This window comes from Ovis canadensis, chromosome 3 (genome assembly GCF_042477335.2).
Source record: "Ovis canadensis isolate MfBH-ARS-UI-01 breed Bighorn chromosome 3, ARS-UI_OviCan_v2, whole genome shotgun sequence".
Classification (NCBI taxonomy): domain Eukaryota; kingdom Metazoa; phylum Chordata; class Mammalia; order Artiodactyla; family Bovidae; genus Ovis; species Ovis canadensis.
Genome location: NC_091247.1, coordinates 220,673,635 through 220,690,018, shown reverse-complemented (window position 1 = coordinate 220,690,018; position 16,384 = coordinate 220,673,635). Strand labels below are relative to the sequence as shown.

At 42.2% G+C, this 16,384-nt stretch overlaps 1 protein-coding gene across 1 annotated transcript in view; it reads right to left on the bottom strand.

The window, feature by feature from the left end:
- Nucleotides 1-16,384, bottom strand: part of CECR2 (CECR2 histone acetyl-lysine reader) — a 118,023-nt gene that overhangs the window by 74,515 nt on the left and 27,124 nt on the right. The window lies entirely within an intron of this gene.

Sequence of the window (16,384 nt, the reverse complement as noted above, 5' to 3'; positions counted from 1 at the left end):
GTCTTTGAAAGCTATAATCAAAAAGACCGATAAAAGCAAGTGTTACTGAGGAAATGGCAAGGATGGAACCCTCACACACTGCTGGTGGAAATGTAAAATGGTGCAGCCACTTGGGAAAAGTCTGGCAGTTCTTCAGGAGAAATGAATACCTACATCCACACAAAGGCTTTTCTACATGATGTTCATAATAGCAGCATTATTCACAATGGCCCAAAGTGAAAACAACTCAAATGCCTATCAGCTCATGAATGGATAAACAAAATGTAGTGTATCCAAAAACCAGAACACTCCTTGGCAGCAAAGAGGTGAAGTACTAACACCTGTCTAGCACAGAGGCCCCTAAGTAAAAGAAGTCAGTCACAAAAGGCCACATTTGTACTATTCCGTTTACCAGAAATATCTAGAACTGGCAAACCCCAGACACAGGAAGGACATCAGAAGTTTCTGAAGGATAGAGTGGGAGAAGGAAGTAGAGGATGACTGTCCAGAAGTCAGAAGTTTCTGTTAGAGGTAGTGGGAAACGTCCTAGCATTGATTGTGGTAATGGCTGCACAGCTCTGTGGATGCACTAAAACCAATAAATTGCATATTTTAAATGGGCAAATTGTGTGGTTTGTGACTATCTCAATGAACTGTTACCAGAAAGAAAGAAGTCTTTGAAAAAATACCAAGAAGTGTAGTCTGGATTTTTTGGTTGTGATTGTGGTTACGGTTGTTTTTTCATTTTAAAGTAATGCTCCAATAATTCAAAATGGAAATCTTTTTTTAGTGTACTGAATTCAGGTTGAACAGCAGTGTGTAAAAGCACAGTGCTGATGGCAGTTATTCAGCATCTATATACAAGTCATTTCATGCTGAGGTTCAAAAAGGAACGGACCTCCCTGAGAAATTAACGGATTTAAGCAAAGACTAGGACGTCGTGGAGGATGACCTAGACCATCAGCTCACTGAGAACAGGAAATGTTTGTGTAATAATCTCAGTGTCAGGCGCTGTGCCTGCCTGATGCTTCACACATGCACTAGCTGTAATCCTGCCAACAACCCTGCAAGATGGGTGTCACTATCTTCATCTAAAACAGCCAAATAGCCTCAAGACCTGGAGAAACAGTTCAACTCAGTATTCGAAGCTTCAGCTTCCTGATCCATGAGAGAAATAACGATGTTTCCTAAATCAGAGCAGTTTTAAGAGCTCTATGAAACAAGGTGTATTAAGAACCCGGCATTATTTGCAGCAACATGGAAGGACCTAGAGACAATAGTACTAAGTGAAGTAAGCCAGGGAGAGAAAGAGAAGCACCACATGACATCACTTACACGTGGGATCTAAAATACAGGAAAAGTGAACCACGAAACAGAAACAGACTCAAAGACCTAGAGAGCAGGCCTGGGGCTGCCAAGGGAGGGGAGTGGGGAAGGGAAGGACTGGGAGGCAGGGATTCGCAGGCGCAAGCTACCGTACATAGGATGGATACACAGCAAGGCCCTACTGTACGGGCACTAGCCTGTAATCAACATGCAACTGAGTAATACTCAATATTCTGCAGTAAACCACAATGGAAAAGAATATGAGAAAGAATCCATATTTAACGGACACAGTAAATAAGTCTCTTTTACCCCCGCTTCAGTGAAAACACACAAAGCCTTCAGAAAGCTACCAAAAACATGTATAAATGATGGGGGTTATGGTCCTATTCAAAGGTCATCACTACTGTCACTTTCACCAGGGCTTTCTGAGCAACAAACTAGGAAACACGGCATTCACAGACGTTACTGTGTTGGCCAAACAAAATAAGTTAATCTGACATACGTTTAATGATGTATGTTACCATAACTGTGCTCAATAACACATCTAAATGGTGGCAGTGATCGTCCATGATTATTATGACTTATATAGGAGGAGTGACTGTCTTCAGTAATTGCCGTCTTCTGAAAACCACAGAGACACTGCAGCCACACCCACAGGGACAATAAAGCTTGCCGTCATCCTCCTCGCTGCACAGGGAGACTAGAGCTCAGGGCAGAACCCTACTTTCCCCAGCATTACAATCTGCCGTGCGGCCCCACTGGGAGAGAGCTGGCAGGAGAGGAGGGGGACTCAGCCACTGCCTGAGAGACACGGGCACTGGGCGCAGCGTACTGGGGGTCGAGGCGAGAGGGTTACAGAGTGAAGAGCCGGGCAAGGATGAGACGGCTCAGAGAAGCTCTCGGAGAACTGGGGGCAACAGAAGAGCAACAGGCGGAATGATGGCCACAGGACCCACGGGACGGGGTCATGGGTAGGGCAGCAAAAGGCAGGGGCACGCCAACAGACTCCACGTGCATGTTCACCACGTTGCTAGAGCAGATATTCATCATCCAGCACCCTACTGTACGTCTGCCCAGGTTAACAGAACTCATCTATCAAAGATATACTGCAGCTAAAATTGCAAAAAAAAAAAAAAAAAAAAGCAGAGTTGCCCAGTAGCTAGTAGTCTGACATGATCTGAAGAGCCAGAGACAATCTCTTAAAAAGTTAGTGCGGGCTTCCCTGGTAGAGAGCCTGCCTGCCAGCACAGGAGACACGGGTTATATCCCTGATCCAGGAAGATCCCACAGGCCATGCAGCAACTAAGCCCTCCCGCCACAACTACTGAGCCTGTGCTCTGGAGCCCGGGAGCGGCAACTACCGAAACTTGAAATGAGAACCATCCCCACTCTCAGCCACTAAAGAAAAAAAAAGCCCGCACATCAACGAAGACCCAGCAAAGACAAACATAAATTTTTTTAAAGAAGAAAGCTAGTTGTTTTAGAAAGCTGGAACAAGAGTCCCCACCCCCAGGCCTACAAGTGGAACTGCTAAAGTTGGGGCAGAGGCATAAGGGGCTCAGGAGAGAGGAGATTCACCATGTGCTGCCATGCAGGAAGCCTAAGAATGCAGTCACTGGGGCCAGATGAAAGTATGTCCCCCACTAGGCTGGGGGGAAAGGAAAGAACGCGTATGTAGGGTTCTGATGTTCACCCCCTGACTGCGTGATCCTGGTGTGTGTGTTTGAGGGGGCTGATATCACTCTAAGGGGCAGGAGGAACTCTTAGGGAAATGCCATCATTGATATTTTGTTTGGGTGCTGGCTACACAGGTGTATCCAACTGTTGATATGCAACTGTATATTTAATAAAGTGGATTAATTTTTTTTCTTAAGATTGGGAAGTTAAATACACTCTATGTAGATTTCTTCTCAAAATAAGTAAATTCAAAGTTTAGGCCATAAATTCATGAACAGTGGTACAGTGGTAAACTTTGCAATATACAGAAATCCTGGCTACCCAGAAGTTCCACTTCCAAGGAAACTCCAGGAAGCCACAATTTACCTTTCACCCTAAACAGAGACTGTAACAAAGACACTGATTTAACATTTTTCCCTCACTTTTTGCAAAACTTGACCAGTGAATTAATCTATGATATTTTCACTAACTACAAGTTATTAAGTTGCTACAAAAAATATTCCTTGGAACTAAAAGTAATTATTGCTTCTCCAAGAAGCAAGTACTGTCCAGAAAACTTCCAATTTTATAAAGTGAAACTTAATTGCCAAGAGGTGACCCAATGGTTGTGGCTGGCCGGTATTTAAATTTATCTAAATGTGCTCTCTATTTGAATTCATACCACAGAAACGTGCTGAATTTATGTAAGAAAGCCCATCAGAAATTAAGTCTCTTCCTCAAGAAAAAGGATGAGCAAAACACTCACCAAACCTACGTGATGGAGTAATTTTAAATTCTTAAAAGAAGTTCCTCTGTTGTGAAAGAACGCACCTGACAACTTCAATATGACATTATATATCAGGAGACTTTAAAAAGGCTAGCCCCCTAATCACAATCGTGCACATCTGATGTCACCAGTACTTTATTACCTTAAAAAAAAAAAAAAGGCAAAGCACTGTAACAATCTAAGAGTCCGAACTGCAGAAGTAATTAGACAAACAGTATCCATCCATTCACTGCGTGACTGAGATCTGAATCCAGGCAATTTAGAGCCCGAGCCCGCAACTAACGTCCTCCATTGCCTCACCCACTCTGTCATTCAGGGCATTACCGAGGGAAGATATTTATCAATATTTGACAGCCAAGTAAACCAATACAAAAATCAGTAAGAAATAATAAAGGTACAGAAAAAGAAAACAAGATGTACACTCCACTTCTCACAAAGTCAAGCAATTCTAAATTCAGTATTAGTAATCATTTTGAAAAGCACTAAATAAATATAAAAATCACTACTCCTTTCTTTGTGTCTCTAACTTACCTTTGACCCTACAAATATCCTTAGCTGCCTAGGTTCAAATATTTTACATGAAATTCATCACCATTAAAGGGGCTGTGTTCATAGGTATTTCAGTAAACAGGGCACTCAATTCCCTTAGCACTAACTGCTGGCTTCATAATTTCACCATTTCAGCCTCTCCAACACAGAATGGGAATGATCTGGAAACAGTAAAAACAATCCTAAAACGTTTCTTCCCAGACATCATCAGTATACTAGAAAACCTTGGCCTCAGGAGGCAGTGATGAAGCCTCAAATCTCCAGTGAACAAAATTTAAATGGAAGAAGGAAGCTGGCTCTCAGTGGACTACAGATGGATGGATGGATGACTGACAGATTAGAAGCCTGACATTATTTACAGAATAAACCAAACACAGAGATAAAACTAAACTGCTGAAGTCATCATTTTTCATCTCCAAATTCAGACTCACTCATAACACAACCATCATCTCAGGAAGAGGTGCTACCAGGCATGTTCCTCCCCACCACCAAGCAGGCTTAGAGCAGAGGCGGGATGACTGCTGGTTCAGTGAGGCCTGGACTGCCACAGCAGACACCTCCTTGTCTTTCGCTCTGTGCAGTGGACATTTCAATGGTAGAATGTAGTGTAGGGTAACGAAAATGAGCTATATATAATACAACAGCATGCACGTACGATTTTATTGAAAACACAGTTGATTATCATCATCTTATATTAAGAAATAACCACAAATACAGACAGAGGAATTCTTTAGTACTGCAGAAATGGCTTGTAAAAGAGGATCTACTGAATGGGCTGGTGCGGGAGCTCTGCTGCATACTGAAGGGCTGTGAATGCCGGGTGGGAGAAATCTAATGAGTCAGAATAAAGTACAAGTTTCTTTTCCCATTGAAATAACTATTAACCTTATATATAAAAACTAATACCATATACTACAAGGGCCTACATACAGCATAGAGAACTATATTCAATATCCTATGATAAGTTATGATGGAAAAAAAATTTTTAATTATGTATAACTGAATCACTGCTGTACAGCAGAAACACAACACTGTAAATCATCTATATTTCAATTTAAAAATTTAAATACAAAAAAATGTATACCAGGCAATGTAGATAACCTATACGGAAGTCCTGAATGGTCACATTTCTGGTTTTACCTTATTCAAGTCACTTTATTAGTGCTGCTTTCTGGTGGCATCACTAAAGTTACCGCAATCCACTATTATTACACCTCTGCTACTGACTTGAGGCCAACACAAATTATATATGAAATAAAAAGGTCAAAAGACTTTTGAGATAATCACAACTGAATACAGTATATCACTTCCAGACTGTATTACATAAAATGGCAAATTTATCAAGAACAGTGAAATATACTCTTATTCAGCTAAGATCTATCACGATTTGTTAATCTTACTAGCAAGCCAAACAGTTCTAATAAATGCCCTTTGCCTATCCATAACAAAATATCATTACAGTAAAAACCTTTGTATGCCTAGTGGTTAGCACACAGATGCGACACCATCAGAACTTTCTGGAATACAAAATCCTAGATTTTCAGATTTTTACTGTACTTTGATGCACTATACTATAGGTCACATTGTTTCCAAGAGTTCCAGATGCATTTGGCCCCCACATTATCTCATTTCAACTTCAGCCCCAGATAGTCCACATGCTGCATGCAAAGCCGCTCAGTCATGTCCCATTCTCTGCAGCCCCGTGAACTGTAGCCAGCCAGGCTCCTCTGTCCATGGCATTCTCCAGGCAAGAACACCAGAGCGGGCTGCCATGCCCTGCTCCAGGGAATCTTCCCGATCAAGGGACTGAACTTGGGTCTCTTAAGTCTCCTGCACTGGCAGGTGGGGTCTTTACTGCTAACGCCACCTGGGAAGCCCCAGATAGTTCCCACGTGGTACTAAAAGGTGACATTAACACTACTTCATGCACGCACATTTGGAAGAACATGATCTCTCTTTCCACTATAATGTACAAACATTTGTTTCCCTTCTCTCTAGTTTATAGCAAAAGGGGAGATTTCAGATACTGTACAATAGTTTTGTACCTTGTATCCTCTTTTATGGAATTATTTCTACAGGGGAATTACAATTTTATCTTGAATACCATGAGTTTTACAACACAATGAAATAACTGGAAGAGACCTAGGGCTTAGTGGAATAGGCACTGTAAAGCACTCCTCTGGAATCATTTAGAAAATGGCATCTGTCTGTGGGTCCCTCTCTAGAGGAACAATATAAAATATGAAGGGAATTACAAGCCCTGTCATACTGCCTGCGCTCCAGTGAGTTATACCCAAAACGCCAGTCCTGTCCCAATTTACATATGGATTACTCTAAGTTTCAAGAGTCTTTATTTGAAATGTGTAGCAGGAAAGCAGTTCACCTAATAAGCAGCAGCATACTGAATGAAAACACTGGGCCAAAAAGGCAGGGCAGAATACTGAACCTTCTAAGAAGGGAAGAAAAAGGACACTGAAGTCAGAGACTCGGACTAAATGCCAAGTGCCTGTCAACAGGCACATTTCACTGGCAAGAAGAAAATCGTTTCATCTATCGATTCATGTATTCAAACACTTAAGGGCCCACTGCTACACACAAAAGGCACCAATACAAATGGCTTCTAAGTGAACTGAGTCACCGCCATACTTTTCCACCATCTAAATAAGAGACAATTTAGTAAGAAGTATTTTAAGAGTTGTGTATAGGCAACTCTTAACTTTTACAACCACACTTCAGGAATTCATCACTGGTTACAGATTCCTCACACATGTAAGCATGCCCCAAAAGGAAAGATCACCAAGAAGGGCTAAGGTGAATGATGGACAGACTTGGGCCCGATGAGCTATGATCCACTCCAACTCCTTACCCCAACAAGTTTTCTCCCATCCTAGAGAGTGAGCAAAAAGATTACATCTGCATCTGCTCAAATTAACCTTTTAGGTACATTCTTTACCAACTAAGGTAATTCACATCAGTAACAATACTTGCAATACACCTCAAAACTTGGTCATCTGAAACCCTGTCTTCCAGAGACTTGGACTGATTCTAGACTCTGTCTTCCAAGTGAATGTATGTGAAACTTGGACTAGCTTTCAGAACATCTGGAGAGGAGGGTCGGTCTAAAATGTCAGACTGAATACCAAATGGAAAACTGGACCTAAGGTCCTGCAGCAGAGACGGTCCTCTAAGACCAAACACCCACTTTCCTGCTGCTCAGACCAGAGTATCCAAACAGTGTGTGTGTTTGAGGGGTGAGGAGGCAGGGGAGCACGCCAAGCAGTGGTTGGACAGTGAGTGTCACCGAACAGGTCGCCTAACACCAAGACAGAACAGTGCATTAAGGATCCAATTAGAACAGTTAAAAGCAAAGTCTAAGCATCACTTGAAGTCTTGACCAGTAAGTGCCTGGAAAAGGGAACCCTGCAAGGAAGACGCACCCCTCCAGCACCGTGAGGACACAGCTTGTTCCTGTTTTCCCCACACTCCAGCTTTCAAGGTCAGAACTATGAACTTGCTTTCTCTGTTCTCCCACAAGAATAACTTTTTGATTCTGATCCCTTTATAGGAGGTTCACAATGATCACAGGTCTCCCTCATCTAAAACTAACCCATGGGCTCTGCGGGGGATGTGTTTCCAACAAGGTCAAGGAAAGGTCTGTGTGTCCCAAGAGCGGCAGTGGGGCTGAGCCCAGACTCTCTCCACCTCAGAGCGGTTTTAAAGAGTGTTTCCTGAAGAAAACTGTAAAATGGCTAATCAAAAAAGTCTGACTGCAGTCCATCTTGGAGGACAGAGAGCAGATGCATAAACACTGCAGTGCCCACCCCATCGGGAGAAAGGAGGTGGCTGAGCCCCAGAGAAAGGCAGCACACCCCTAATGGAAATGGCAGGTCATGCGCAAGCTTCTTGAGTGACTTCAAGAGCTCTGCGGGATACAGCAGACTTCCAGATACAACCATCCCAACCTCAGAAACCCTCATTTGCGGTTGGCCGAGCCTCCAGAAAAAAGGGCTTACTGGCTGACCCCACATCACAGGGCAGCGGCTGCTGGGCAGAGGGTGTCTTTCTATCTTCCATCAGTTAGAGCTGCTGAAGACCAGAGGGATCTGAAAGGGTCCTCGTATCCCCTCCCCCAAAGGGAAATACAACCAAGTGATACTGTTGCACCGGGAGCCAAAGGCTCAGTCTCTTCAGCCCTGCGAATGGGCGCCACGCCAAAGCCCAAGCCTGCTTTAGGCACACACAGCACAGAAGTAGCTGCAGGGTGCAGGGTAGGGCAGGGAGTGAAAATGCAAAGCAAAGTCAGAAACACAGAATGAAATGTAGCTCTAAGAAAACGACTGGCCTTGGCTGCACTGCCGAAGTCTCAACGGTGACAATTCCTGTGGCCTTACTTTGGGGAACCAGACTAGATACACAGAACTTACCCTTTCCCAAAGGTAATTTATTGTAACTCCTAGTTACAATACCTAGTTACAACACCAAAACTGCAGCCACAGCTACTGATCATCATTCATTCAACACGCAAAAAGAAATGAGGTAAATTATTGGAATATCAGCCATGACAAACAAAAACACCACTTACTGATTTCTACAGCAGTACTGAGTATTAACACAGAAAATGTTCATTATATATGACTTTAAAAAGAAATAAAACTATATAATATGTTATAATGGGCTTCCCACGTGGCTCAGTGGTAAAGAATCCACCTGCCAATGCAGGAGACACTGGAGACCTGGGTTTGATTCCTGCATCGGGAAGATTCCCTGGAGTAGAAAATGGTAACCCACTGCAGTATTCTTGCCTAGAGAATCCCACGGACAGAGGAGCCTGGTGGGCTACAGTCTGTGCGGTCGCAAAGAGTCAGACACAGCTGAGCACACACACACATAAAGCAATGTTATAACGATGCCACATATTTAAAAAGTATTCAATATATGTCTGCATGATATAAATAGATCTACACTGGCTCAAGATAATTATAAATAATCATTACACTTTTTTGCCCATTTCAATCCCGTCTCTGCACTGGATATTTCCAGATCTATCTAACCTGACAATTACTTTCAGCAAAACCCAGCTTTTGCATCGCACATCCACTACATCACGTTCATCTGCTGAGGGGAGGCCCAGATGGTCTTTCACACCGGACTGGACAGCAGGAAGTGATGGACTCGCTCCAAAGAGCAAAGCCTCCGCCTGTGGCCTTCTGTTAAGCCTCCCCGTCTCACCCGCCCCATTCTCAGTTCCTGTATGTACCCTATGCATAAGCAAGCAATCTCTGTCCTCCAAGAGTCTCTTCCCATAAAGCAGGGAGAAACAGCGGTACAACACTAAATTAATTCTCAAATAAAGCAATGCTCTTACATTAGCCTCCTAGACCAAAAACATTAGTCTATGCTTGGTGTTGAAAGCTACAGCAGGTACTCAGAGTACATAGCCCCTGATCACAAGGAACTAATAAAACTTACAGAGTCCAACTAATAACACAGAACTCAGAAATATGCAACAGAGAGAAAATTATAAAGTATTTTTAACTGCTAGGCTTGGCTCTCATTTCCAACCCCAACCGAACCCACCACCTTACTGTGCAACTCTGGGCAAAGTCCTCATCTGTAAAATGGGAGTTGAACCTACATGATCTTACCTTCCAGAGTTCTAGAAACAACCAATCAGGGAAGGAAAGATAAATGTGGGCTTCTAGTATGAGTTACAAGTCTACCTATGAGCAGACAACAAGGGAGACTAAATACCAAGTGAAGATGGCAACAGGAAAAAATCTCCAGTCTTCCTATACAAGCAGAGCAGTCTGAAAGCAAATGCAGAGCATACTCGCCTTCCTCCCGTCACAGAAGCCCCGCACGTGGGTCACGACATCCACAAACCTGCTGTCAGGAGAGGAGAGGAGGAACCTGTGTGCGCAGCAGCTCTGTATCAGGCACAGGTACGGAGACAAATATGCAGTAGGCACAGTCTCTGACTTGAGGAAGTTTATTTCATTCCATTCATTCATTCAGTAAATATTTACTGAGCACCTACTATGTACACAGACAAAGAACATGTTCCAGGCAAGAGTAAATAGGACAGACAAGATTACTGCTCAAAAAACTCCCAGTCCTGGGTGTACACAAAAAAAAACGCCAACTGCAGGAAAAGAAAACTGAGGAGAGCAGTATGACAGAGAGCGACAGGCAGGAAGAGCGGCAGCGCTGCTCTAAACTGGCTGACCGTGAACAAAAGCGTGTGTAATGGGAATTTGCTGTATTATTCTCTCCACAGTACTCACTCAAAATTTTTACAACAAGCCATAGACGGACAGGATAATCAGTGCAGGTTTCACATGTGAGATGACATGTGAGCTAAGATTTGAAAACCAGTACAAGGCATGTCTCCCTATGCCCTCCAGAGAGAGGCAACTGCTGGTGCAGAGGCCTCAAGGAGCTGGGATCCTTCATGAGAAAAAAGGGCTCCTGTGCCCACACCAAGAGCCAGGGAGAGGAAGCAACAGGCCAGGAGTGGAAGCAGAGCCTGTGGAGACCCTATTACACAATGGTAAGGAATTCCAAGTTTACTCTAAACCCAAGAAGCAGCCACTGCAGGGTTTTACCAGGAATGAAAACATAGGAATATACTTGTTTTTGTTTTCAATTACAAAGCAATACAAGTTAGGTGCTAAATGATTCCAAACACATTTATGTTTAGTAATGGGATGAATTTACCTCCCTAAATCACTTCAGTTCCTAACTTCAAGCACATCAGTGTAAGGACATTTAGTTCAGTACCTGCGGAAATGGCTCAGAAGCATACCGGGTAAGAAAGAATCAGTGAGAAATTAAATTCTGTTATAGACGTCCAAGGGCTTCCCTGGTGGCTCAGCTGGTAAAGAATCTGCCTGAAATGTGGGAGACTTGGGTTCAATCCCTGAGTTGGGAAGATCCCCTGGAGAAGGGAAGGGCTACCCACGCCAGTATTCTGGCCTGGAGAATTCCATGGACTGTATAGTCCACGGGGTCACAAAGAGTCAGACACGACTGAGCGACTTTCACAGACATCCTTAAAAACTCTGAGCAAACAGACTGTGGGCTAGAATTTCAGACTCATGTAAAGCAGAAAAATATTCTGGCTACTGGGCCAGCAGCTACATAAATACAGGGAAAAGGTCAGATGAATGATTTCCCCCCATCACTGACAGAAAAGAATGGGGACCCCAGATGTCATGTCCATGCTCCTGACTTCTCATCCTGTTTATTTCTAAAAAACCTTATAAAAAGAATTTAGAATCCACAGAGACATTTTGAAAAGAAAAAAAAAAAGACTCCTCACACACAGAAGCAGATCAGTGGTGGCCAGAGCTGGGGCAGGAAATGGAGAGTTCTCTAAAGGGTATGAGGTCTCCTTGTGGAGTGATGGATATATCCTGGAACTACAAAGAGATGGCAGTTGCACAACATACTGAATTTACTAAATGCCACTGGATTATACACTTTAAAGTGGTTAATGGTTAACTTTATGTTATGTGGATTTTACTTCAAATCTTTTAAAAAGGAAGTTGAAAAGAATGAAAAATAAGAGCAGCTGATGGCGAGTATGTACATCACTGGAAGCAGTTTTAGATCCAGGTTCTGATCAAAACTCAAGATAAACTGAACACAGACCGTTCTTAAACTCAGCAGTATTGACATTTTGGCCCAGAGCACTGTTCTGTTCTGGGGACTGTGGATATTTGGCAATTTCCTGGCCTTCTAACCACTGGATACTAGGGGGCCCCCTGTCCCAACTTGTGGCAACTAAAAATGTCTCAAGACTGTCAAAGCCCCTTTGAGGGGCATGGCACCCTGCTGTCAGACAACCACCAACTTTTCTGCATCTGAATTTCCTCAACCACCAGAGGCCCATCACCTTACCCAAGGTCTCTTACCTCTGGAATTCTAGTCCCTCCTTGGTTCACCACCAGTGATCTATCATCTAGTGCAGTCTTCTCTTCCACTGACCTTCCTCTGTGTCTTACAAGGCTGCTTCAAGGATATGAAATAACCAAGGAAATGCTTTAGTGAAACCTCTTCAAAGAGTAAAACTGGCTAGCCAATAGAAGTGCTGGTATAGAAGTTCTTCCGTTAAGACTCCAAGATCAGTTAATAAAGGAATATTCAAGTCGGAAAACTAGTTTCCAAATCTGTAATTTTGTTTTTATTTAATATGCCTCTTAAATAAGATCGTCCCTTGAAATTAACTGAAACATCTTTTCTCATAGTTTTCAAGGATTTTAGGCTCCTCTGTATTCATACATGAACACCTCAGGAATACTGGGCAACAAAGAGTTAACCTACTAAGTTCTGTGTATGCTCAAAGAATTACAACCAACTTCATTTAATTATTAAGTAGCCAATAAGCTAATCTCTGTGGCTGGTTAATGCACTAATGAAATAAGGCCTTCCAGCTCAAAGCTGTCATTCTAATCAGGAGACTGTTCTCCTCAGCTAGTAGAAAGAGATGGCAGGATCTAAGGACTCACATTACGAATCTGGGGAAAGAGAAAAGAATCTATGTCATACTTCACTTTTTGTGTTTAAAGGTACCCAAGCTCCTGAACTGACATTTAAAGAAAACTCCAGCCAACGATAGCAGACCACACATTCTTTTCAAGTATACATTAAATAACTAGCAAGCCCACGTTATGGACCACAATACAAGTCTCAATCAGCTTTAAAGGATGCCAACTTGAGGCAAGAACCTGTGGCGCAGAGGAGGCATGTATCCCCAAAAGGAAATAATAGACAAAAACAACAGACAACCCCACTAGCAAAGACAAACGTATCCCCAAATACATGCTGGCTACCGGTTACTTCTTTTAGTGAGCTGCTTCTCTACATGTTCTTGACTTTCTCAACTATTACATTTGCTCTTATTGTTATAATGTCTTCTTAAATATTAAGAACATGTACATGTTTTCATATTCACTGTAAATCTTTTTTCTTCACAGTTTAATTTTGCATTAAAGTTATGAATATGAGAAGTTAAAAAAAAAAGATGCCAACTCTACTTGTCTGACCAAAATAGAATTAAGTTAGAAATCAATAATAGAAAACTCTCTGACAGATTCCCAAGTATTTGAAACTAAATTAACATACTTCTAAATTACTTTAGGAAAAAAATAAAAATAAAAGGGTGATAAGCCTGAATGCTTTTCCCTCAGATGAAGAACAAGACAAGCATGACTGCTCTGGTTGCTTCTATTTGTCGTTTTATGGGAAGTTCTAGACCGAGCAATAAGGCAAGAAAAATAAAAGGTACCCAGATCAGAAACAAGCAAAGCTGTCTTACTTACAGACATCATCACATCATCTATGTTGAAAACCCAATGGAAATATTGCTGAAAAAGTGAATTTAGGATAATTACAGGATATAAGATTAATATATAAACTCAACTGCATGTCTATAAACTAGCAAAAAACAACTGGAATCTTTTTAAAATGCACGACAGCATGGACTGCCCTGGCAGTCCAGTGGTTAAGACTCCACACTTCACTACAGGGGTGCACTGCGGAGCCCTGGTTGGGGAACTAAGATCCCACATGCTGCGAAGCACAGTGAAAAACAGTTTTTAAAATGATTAAAAATTTTAAAAACGTACAACAGCTAGGAAACAAGTATAAAATGCTTCAGGAAAAAATCCAACAAAAGGTAGGACCCAAACTGAAAACCATGAAATTTTTCTGTGAGAAACTAAATAAAATCTAAACAAACAGAAAAGACTAAAAACTATTAAAAGGTCAATTTCCCACAAGATCTGTATATTCCTCACAATCCCATTCAAAATCTCAACATAATTCTAAAATCCATATGGAAGTACAAAGAACATAAAATAGGCAGAGTGAATATCACTAACATTATTTAATTTTAAGAATTATGACAAAATTATAGTAATCAAGACAGTGTGGTATTAGCCTAAAAACAGACAAGTTCGATAATGAAACAGGATAATGGTCCAAAGTAAGCCCACACAGATGTAAGCAACTGATTCTTTATATAAGGACAAAGGCGATTCAATGAATAAAGGACGTCCTTTCAACAAATGGTGCTACAGCATACACAAAACAAGAGTTGTGATTAATGCCTCACACCGTAAGCAAAAATCAATTCAAAATGGAACATACATCTAAATATAAAATCCAAAACAGGGTTTCCCTTGTGGCTCTGTGGTTAAAAAAAAAAACCCACCTGCCAATGAGGGAGACAAGGGTTTGATTCCTGGTTCGGGAGGATCCCACATGCTGCAGAACAACAGGGCTGTGCGTCACAACTGCTGACCCTAGAGCCTGGGGCCCGCACCTGTGAAGCCTGCGGGCCCCAGAGCCCACACTCAGCAACGAGAGAAGCCGGCGCGCTGCAGCCAGAGCGGACCCCCGCTCGCCGGAACTAGAGCAGGGCTCACGCAGCAACAAAGACCCAGCACATCAAAAGTAGCACAGAGATAGTTTTTAAACAGTAAAACTTCAAGAAAATATTAAGAACAGCTTCCCCGGTGGTCCAGTGGTTAAGACTCCACACTTCTACCACAGAGGGTGTGGCAGGGAAGTTCCACATGCCTCGAGGTGCGCCCTCCCCCCGCAAAAGAAAATGTAAGAGAAAACCCTTGTGACCCTGGGCAAGGAAAAAAATGTCTTAGATATGATGATAAAAAAAGCACAACCATAAAAGAAAAAATTGATAAATCAGAATTTGAAAATTCTAATTTATTAATTAGAAAAGACAACTCATAGACTAAAAAAAAAGAAAATTCATAGAATGAAAAAGACAACTCACATACTGAAAGAAAAGATATGTAAAATAATAATTCTGACAAAGGACTTCTATCCAGAACACATACACCTAATAGACTAATTTTTAAAATAACCGAAATGTCCTAATAGCAGTTTCATCAACAATATGTGAATCACTAACAAACACATGAAAAGGGGCTGACTATCATTACCATGAGGGAGGCAGCACTCCACACCCACTAGACGTCATAACCACACAGGCAATGCTGAGTAATCACGATGATGGGAAACACTGGAGCTTGTGCAGCCACTGCAGTGATAAGTTTGGGGGTTTATGATAAAGTCAAACACAACTCCAATTCCACTCCTAGGTACCCAGCCAGGAGAAAAGAAAACACATGCTCACAAAAATACCCATTAGCAAACACACACAGTTATTCATACCAAACAAAAGGTGGAAACAATCCAAACATCCACCACCTCACAAAAAGATCAAGAGAGAAGAGGAGTATATCCTTATAGCAGAATAACTCAGCCAGAGAGTATTCAAGGGACTTCCCTGGAGATCCAACGGTTAATACTCTGCAGTTCTACTGCAGGGGGCACAGCTTCAGTCTCGGGTTGGGGGACTATAATCCCAAATGCTGTGCAGCCAAAAAGACAAAAAGGGTTCAAAACAGAAAAACTGAGGATGTATCCAAAAGACATAGGCTTACCTGAAAGAACCACAAAGGCCAAAGCTAGGACAATTTGGGCAACAAAGCTCACAGAGCAAAATGAGCATCCAGAGTCTCCAGCTGACAGTAACAGGCTGAGGAGACATGTTGTCAAGCAAACACAAAGCTGAAGGCAAGATTGAAAACCGAATCAAAGATGGACACGTATTCAAATAAAGTCTGAGTTTAGTTAGCAGCACTGTACCAAAGTATCTTCGTTTTGACAAACGTACCCTCGTTGTGTAAGATTAAACATCAGGAAGGCTGGGTAAAGGGTATTGAGCAGGAGTCAGAAAACTAATGTCCACTGACCAAAATCCAACCAGCCACCTGCTCTTATCAAGTTTTATTGAGGAAGTTCACCCGTGGTCCAGTGGCTAGGACTTGGCGCTTTCACTGCCAGGGCCTGAGTTCTGTCCCTGGTTGGGGAATTAAGATTTCGCAAGCCACATGGCATACCAAAGGGGAAAAAAAAAAAAAAAACAAATATCTACTGGAACATAGCCATACCCATTCATTTACTTACTGTCCAGCTATGGCTACGGCCACTTTTGCCTTACACTTAGTTTTGCAGAACTAAGCAATTCCGAGAAAAGACAATCTGTCCACAAAG